At 39.5% G+C, this 8,794-nt stretch overlaps 1 protein-coding gene across 7 annotated transcripts in view; it reads right to left on the bottom strand.

Annotated features, from left to right (window-relative positions):
• rbm47 (RNA binding motif protein 47) overlaps positions 1 to 8,794 on the bottom strand; it is an 81,836-nt gene that overhangs the window by 25,955 nt on the left and 47,087 nt on the right. Inside the window, exon 1 of one of the 7 annotated variants that reach the window (XM_071408491.1) lies at positions 5,870 to 6,027. The exons of the other annotated variants lie outside the window; for them this stretch is intronic. The gene's annotated coding sequence lies outside the window, so the exon portion shown is untranslated. Of the gene's footprint in view, positions 1 to 5,869; positions 6,028 to 8,794 lie in introns of those variants that run through there. 7 annotated transcript variants of the gene reach the window in all.

Raw genomic sequence — 8,794 nt, 5'->3', positions numbered from 1 at the left:
CCGTTACAGATACAGTATATTACAATAGTGTCCTACCAAGCCAACAAGGCAGTAACTGCTCATCGTGTTGAACGGAGTAAAATGGCTTTGATTTACCTTTTGTTTCATACTAACTTTATTCCGTTACTGCTAACGTGACCCACATTTTCTCCACAACACAATAAAGGCAGGATACTTGTACTTTTGTCCATTTAAAATAACATCAAATTGATCAGAAATACAGTGTGGACATTGTTAATGTTGTAAATGACTATTGTAGCTGGAAACGGCTGATTTTTTATGGAATATCTACATAGGCGTACAGAGGCCCAGCAAACATCACTCCTGTGTTCCAATGGCACGTTGTGTTCGCTAATCCAAGTTTGGCCCATCTTAATCTTTTATTGTTATTGGCCAGTCTGAGATATGGCTTTTTCTTTGCAACTCTGTAGCAGATACAGTACAATAGTTTGATACAATACAGTACCAGTCAAACACATTGCTATTTCAGTAACTCTCCTCTATCTGTCCTCTCTCTGTCCTCTCTATCTGTTCTCTCTATCTGTCCTCTCTATCTGTCCTATTCAATAAACACACTGCTATTTCAGTAACTCTCCTCTATCTGTTCTCTCTATCTGTCCTCTCTATCTGTCCTATTCAATAAACACACTGCTATTTCAGTAACTCTCCTCTATCTGTCCTCTCTATCTGTCCTCTCTATCTGTCCTATTCAATAAACACACTGCTATTTCAGTAACTCTCCTCTATCTGTCTCCTCTATCTGTCCTCTCAATCTGTCCTATTCACTAAACACACTGCTATTTCAGTAACTCTCCTCTATCTGTCCTCTCTATCTGTCCTCTCTATCTGTCCTCTCTATCTGTCCTATTCAATAAACACACTGCTATTTCAGTAACTCTCCTCTATCTGTCCTCTCTATCTGTCCCCTCTATCTGTCCTCTCTATCTGTCCTATTCAATAAACACACTGCTATTTCAGTAACTCTCCTCTATCTGTCCTCTCTATCTGTCCTATTCAATAAACACATTGCTATTTCAGTAACTCTCCTCTATCTGTCCTCTCTATCTGTCCTATTCAATAAACACCCTGCTATTTCAGTAACTCTCCTCTATCTGTCCTCTCTATCTGTCCTCTCCAATAAACACACTGCTATTTCAGTAACTCACCTCTATCTGTTCTCTCTATCTGTCCTCTCTATCTGTCCTATTCAATAAACACATTGATATTTCAGTAACTCTCCTCTATCTGTCCTCTCTATCTGTCCTCTCTATCTGTCCTGTCCAATAATTGATTATTCCATTCTCAGTGTAAATGTAAACAAATGAAAAGGACCAAGATACCTATAGCAAAATACATATATATTGTAGTGATCCTTGCTAGATGAGCCACATTGCAGTTTAACCCCATTGGTGCATAACCTTATTGGTGCGTGACCCTATTGTTGCGTAACCTTATTGGTGCGTAACCCTATCGGTGCCTAACCCTATCGGTGCGTAACCCTATCGGTGCCTAACCCTATCGGTGCCTAACCCTATCGGTGCGTAACCCTATCGGTGCCTAACCCTATTGGTGCGTAGGGTTATTGCCTTTCCCGCCAGCGACCCCGGGTTCACTTCCCTGCTCTGCCATTCGCTACAAAATATATAGAGCCGTAGCAGAAACACAGTGGAATAGAAACCTCGACCCCCCCGCGCCCCGCTCGCCCCCCCAGCTCTCCCTCTCTACTGGCTGTTGAGAACAATGAGAGTCTCAGTCTCTGCTTTAACCTGAGTAACGTTGAGCCAGAGAGACCTCTGCAGCGTTACTTAGGAGACACACACATTGGCTCACAGCCCCCCCGCCGCCCAGCCATCCTTAACGACACAGTCACATGGTAACAGAATTTACCAATGAAAAGTCTGCTGTTACTAAAACTTTGGATAGCTGCTTTGGTTCTATTTCAAAATGTCTTCCTTTTAGGACCCATAACACAAGTCACATGGTAACAGAATTTACCAATGAAAAGTCTGCTGTTACTAAAACTCTGGATAGCTGCCTTGGTTCTATTTCAAAATGTCTTCCTTTTAGGACCCATAACACAAGTCACATGGTAACAGAGTGACCAATGAAAAGGCTGCTGTCCCCGTCGGTCACAAGGCATAAAATCTGCCTCTAGATCAGTTGTAAAACCCTTTGACACGTCGCCTCCCGACTGGCAGCCTATGCCCTACACACTGTAGGGTGCTTCTTTAGACCAGAGCCAGACGGACGCTGCTCAAAGGTAGTGAGGGCACTGCATAGTGGATAAGGGGGCCATTTGGGACACAAGGTCGTAGTCAACAACAGTCGTGATGCCAAACACACAGAAACCATGAGGCACATATATATTATAGGGATCACCTGTCAAAACTGCCTGATGGGAAAATACTGAACTAACACTGAACTAAAACACTGAACTAACACTGAACTAACACTGAACTAAAACACTGAACTAACACACTGAACTAACACACTGAACTAACACTGAACTAAAACACTGAACTAACACTGAACTAAAACACTGAACTAACACTGAACTAACACTGAACTAACACTGAACTAACACTGAACTAACACTGAACTAAAACACTGAACTAACACTGAACTAACACTGAACTAACACTGAACTAACACTGAACTAACACTGAACTAAAACACTGAACTAACACTGAACTAACACTGAACTAACACTGAACTAACACTGAACTAACACACTGAACTAAAACACTGAACTAAAACACTGAACTAACACTGAACTAACACTGAACTAACACTGAACTAAAACACTGAACTAAAACACTGAACTAACACTGAACTAAAACACTGAACTAACACTGAACTAACACTGAACTAACACTGAACTAACACTGAACTAACACTGAACTAAAACACTGAACTAAAACACTGAACTAACACTGAACTAAAACACTGAACTAAAACACTGAACTAAAACACTGAACTAACACACTGAACTAAAACACTGAACTAACACTGAACTAAAACACTGAACTAAAACACTGAACTAACACACTGAACTAAAACACTGAACTAAAACACTGAACTAACACTGAACTAACACTGAACTAACACTGAACTAACACTGAACTAACACTGAACTAAAACACTGAACTAACACTGAACTAAAACACTGAACTAACACTGAACTAAAACACTGAACTAACACTGAAGAAACACTGAACTAACACTGAACTAACACTGAAGAAACACTGAACGAACACTGAACTAAAACACAACTAACACTGAACTAAAACACTGAACTAACACTGAACTAAAACACTGAAGAAACACTGAGGAAACACTGAGGAAACACTGAACTAACACTGAACTAAAACACTGAACTAACACTGAACTAACACTGAACTAACACTGAACTAACACTGAAGAAACAGTGAACTAACACTGAACTATCACTGAAGAAACAGTGAACTAACAGTGAACTAACACTGAACTAAAACACTGAACTATCACTGAAGAAACACTGAACTAACACTGAACTATCACTGAAGAAACACTGAACTAACACTGAACTAAAACACAACTAACACTGAACTAAAACACAGAACTAACACTGAACTAAAACACTGAAGAAACACTGAGGAAACACTGAGGAAACACTGAACTAACACTGAACTAACACTGAACTAAAACACTGAACTAAAACACTGAACTAACACTGAACTAACACTGAACTAACACTGAACTAACACTGAACTAACACTGAACTAACACACAACTAACACTGAACTAAAACACTGAACTAACACCGAACTAACACGGAACTAACACTGAAGAAACACTGAACTAACACTGAACTAACACTGAACTAACACTGAACTAACACTGAACTAACACTGAACTAACACTGAACTAACACACAACTAACACTGAACTAAAACACTGAACTAACACTGAACTAACACACAACTAACACTGAACTAACACACAACTAACACTGAACTAAAACACTGAACTAACACTGAACTAAAACACTGAACTAAAACACTGAACTAACACTGAACTAACACTGAACTAAAACACTGAACTAAAACACTGAACTAACACTGAACTAACACTGAACTAACACTGAACTAACACTGAACTAACACTGAACTAACACTGAACTAACACTGAACTAACACTGAACTAAAACACTGAACTAACACTGAACTAACACACAACTAACACTGAACTGAAACACTGAACTAACACTGAACTAACACACAACTAACACTGAACTAACACGGAACTAACACTGAGAAAACACTGAACTAACACGGAACTAACACTGAACTAACACTGAGAAAACACTGAACTAACACGGAACTAACACTGAAGAAACACTGAACTAAAACACTGCACTAACACTGAACTAACACTGAAGAAACACTGAACTAACACGGAACTAACACTGAACTAACACTGAGAAAACACTGAACTAACACTGAACTAAAACACTGAAGAAACACTGAACTAACACTGAACTAAAACACTGAACTAAAACACTGAAGAAACACTGAACTAACACTGAACTAAAACACTGAACTAAAACACTGAACTAACACTGAACTAACACTGAACTAAAACACTGAACTAACACTGAACTAACACTGGACTAAAACACTGAACTAACACTGAAGAAACACTGAACTAACACTGAACTAAAACACTGAACTAACACTGAAGAAACACTGAACTAAAACACTGAACTAAAACACTGAACTAACACTGAACTAACACACTGAACTAACACTGAACTAACACTGAAGAAATACTGAACTAACACTGAACTAAAACACTGAACTAAAACACTGAACTAACACTGAACTAACACTGAACTAACACTGAAGAAACACTGAACTAAAACACTGAACTAACACTGAACTAACACACTGAACTAACACTGAACTAACACTGAAGAAATACTGAACTAACACTGAACTAAAACACTGAACTAACACTGAACTAAAACACTGAACTAACACTGAACTAACACTGAACTAACACTGAACTAAAACACTGAACTAACACTGAAGAAACACTGAACTAACACTGAACTAAAACACTGAACTAAAACACTGAACTAAAACACTGAACTAACACTGAACTAAAACTGAAGAAACACTGAACTAAAACTGAACTAAAACACTGAACTAACACTGAACTAACACTGAACTAACACTGAACTAACACTGAACTAACACTGAACTAACACTGAACTAACACTGAACTAAAACACTGAACTAACACTGAACTAACACTGAACTAAAACACTGAACTAACACTGAACTAACACTGAAGAAACACTGAACTAACACTGAAGAAACACTGAACTAACACTGAACTAACACTGAACTAAAACACTGAACTAACACTGAACTAACACTGAACTAAAACACTGAACTAAAACACTGAACTAAAACACTGAACTAACACTGAACTAAAACTGAAGAAACACTGAACTAAAACTGAACTAAAACACTGAACTAACACTGAACTAACACTGAACTAAAACACTGAACTAAAACACTGAACTAACACTGAACTAAAACACTGAACTAAAACACTGAACTAAAACACTGAACTAAAACACTGAACTAACACTGAACTAAAACTGAAGAAACACTGAACTAAAACTGAACTAAAACACTGAACTAACACTGAACTAACACTGAACTAAAACACTGAACTAACACTGAACTAAAACACTGAAGAAACACTGAACTAACCTTTGAATAAGAATGGCTGAACCACAGAACAGGTAATGATCAGGTAGGAGGAGAAGAAAGAGAGAGAGACAGAGAGGAAAGGATGGAACTTAAAACACAGATACCCTGTTTTGTTTCCTCCACACCGTTCCACAGCTCCTTAGTGTGGGTCAGCACTCTGCCTCCATGAGAGACTACAGCCCTGAGCAGAGAGACCAGCCTACTGACACACACCGGACCTGAACAACAACAGGGCAGACGCCAGGCTGGGGCAGGTGGAGCTAAGGTGTGTGTACACACACACACACACACACACACACACACACACACACACACACACACACACACACACACACACACACACACACACACACACACACACACACACACACACACACACACACACACACACACACACACACACACACACACACACACACACACACACCAAATCACCTGTTTCATAAACCCACCAATCTCTGACTCAGTATAACTAATGTGAAGGGAGGAACTGGCATTTAGGAGAGGAGACTAAAGGGAACTGTAGTTTTTTAGGAAGGTTTTTCATGTTTCAGTTTGTAGTTTTAAGACAGGTTTATATTTTACAATCACGCCCCCCCCCCTCCCCCATGTCCTCCTTCAAAAGGACCTAGTAAGTCATATTGGTGTGTGTATGTGTGTGTGTGTGTGTGTGTGTGTGTGTGTGTGTGTGTGTGTGTGTGTGTGTGTGTGTGTGTGTGTGTGTGTGTGTGTGTGTGTGTGTGTGTGTGTGTGTGTGTGTGTGTGTGTGTGTGTGTGTGTGTGTGTGTGTGTGTGTGTGTGTGTGTACATAACAACGGTAAATGCGTTCCCAGCACGGCCCAAGCTAAGTAAACAGCACACACCTTAGTGAGTAGCTAAGAGAGAGAGAGAGAGAGGAAAGCGAGAGGGGGGAGAGAGTGAGAGAGAGGAGAGAGAGTGAGAGTGACAGTGAGAGTGACAGTGAGAGTGAGAGTGAGAGAGAGAGAGAGAGAGAGAGAGAGAGAGAGAGAGAGAGAGAGAGAGAGAGAGAGAGAGAGAGAGAGAGAGAGAGACAGAGACAGAGACAGAGACAGAGACAGAGACAGAGAAAGAGAAGAGAGAGAGGGAGACAGAGAGAAAGAGAGAGAGAGAGAGTGAGAGAGTGAGAGAGTGAGAGAGTGAGAGACAGAGAGAGAGAGAGAATGGGAGGAGAGGTAAAAGGAGACAACTTCAGATCTTAACCCACTCTTCAGAACATTTCCAGAGTGTATGAGAGGGACTGATCAAGAGGAAAGGGAGAAGCAGAGTGAAAGAGTCAAGAGAAGAGATTAAGGAGAGTTTCAAGGACTATCGAAACTAAACCGGCTCCTTCCCGCATCAATGACTGGGGGAGTGGTGGCCTATTAACATACAGCCTTGAGAGAGAGAGAGAGAAAGAGACAGAGACAGAGACAGAGAGACAGAGAGAGAGAGAGAGAGAGAGACAGAGAGAGACAGAGACAGAGAAAGAGAGAGAGAGAGAGAGAGAGAGAGAGAGAGAGAGAGAGAGAGAGAGAGAGAGAGAGACAGAGACAGAGAGAGAGAGAGCGAGAGAGATAGAGACAGAGACAGAGAGACAGAGAGAGAGAGATAGAGAGAGACAGAGAGACAGAGAGAGAGAGAGAGAGAGAGAGAGAGAGAGAGAGAGAGAGAGAGAGAGAGAGAGAGAGAGAGAGAGAGAGAGAGAGAGAGAGAAATGTTGATAATATTTCCCATTTAGCTTAGTTTTGTTTTGTCTTTCGTACCAGGTCATGTGTCTTCTCAGTCATGTTGACACTGGTCTACTACTGTTGCTTTAATGTATTGTTGTTCTGATTAATATTGTTGTTGTAGCTGTTATTAATGGTAATCCCATGTCCACTACTACTATTATTATTGCTGTTAATCCCACCATTTATTTATATATAAATATATATATATTTTGTGTATATATATACATATATATTTTATTTAAATTTTTCGATATGTATACTTTGACAATGTAAGTAATAATAACTTGCCATGTCAATAAAGTCAATTGAATTGAATTGAATTGAATTGAGAGATCTCTCAGCTTCTCTGTCAAATCAAAAAAAATTAAGTCAAACAAAAAAGGAAGAAAATTAACAAATGGTTTGATGAAGAATGCAAAAAACTAAGAAAGAAATTGTGAAACATGTCCAACCAAAAACATAGAGACCCAGAAAACCTGAGTCTACGCCTTCACTGTGGTGAATCACTAAAACAATACAGAAATACACTACGGAAAAAGAAGGAACAGCACGTCAGAAATCAGCTCAATGTAATTGAAGAATCCGTAGAATCTAACCACTTCTGGGAAAATTGGAAAACACTAAACAAACAACGACACAAATAGTTATCTATCTAAAACGGAGATGTATGGGTAAACCCCTTCTCCAATCTTTTTGGCTCTATAACAAAGAATAAAGATTAAACAGCAAAAACATATACAGGATCAAATACAAATCTTAGAATCAACTATTAAAGACGACCAGAACCCACTGGATTCTCCAACTACATTGAATGAACTACAGGACAAAATACAAACCCTCATTTTTGACCCCAATAACTACCCTGGGATATGCATCAACAGCCACCTTGGGAAAATCCTCTGCATTATCATTAACAGCAAATTCATACATTTCCTCAATGAAAACAATATACTGAGAAAATGTCAAATTGGCTTTTTAACAAATTACCGTACGACAGACCACGTATTCACCCTGCACACCCTAATTAACAAACAAACCAAAACAAAGGCAAAGTCTTCTCATGCTTTGTTGATTTTCAAAACAGCTTTTGACTCAATTTGGCATGAGGGTCTGCTATACAAATGGATGTAAAGTGGTGTTGGGGGTAAAACATTATAAAATCCATATACACAAACAACAAGTGTGTGTTTAAAATAAGCAAAAAACACACACATTTCTTCCCACAGGGCCGTGGGGTGAGACAGGGATGCAGCTTAATCCCCAGCCTCTTCAACATATATATCAACGAATTGGCGAGGG

Source organism: Salvelinus alpinus, chromosome 6 (genome assembly GCF_045679555.1).
Source record: "Salvelinus alpinus chromosome 6, SLU_Salpinus.1, whole genome shotgun sequence".
Taxonomy (NCBI): domain Eukaryota; kingdom Metazoa; phylum Chordata; class Actinopteri; order Salmoniformes; family Salmonidae; genus Salvelinus; species Salvelinus alpinus.
The sequence above is the reverse complement of the archived record's forward strand: the minus strand, read 5'-3'. Positions and strand labels throughout refer to the sequence as shown.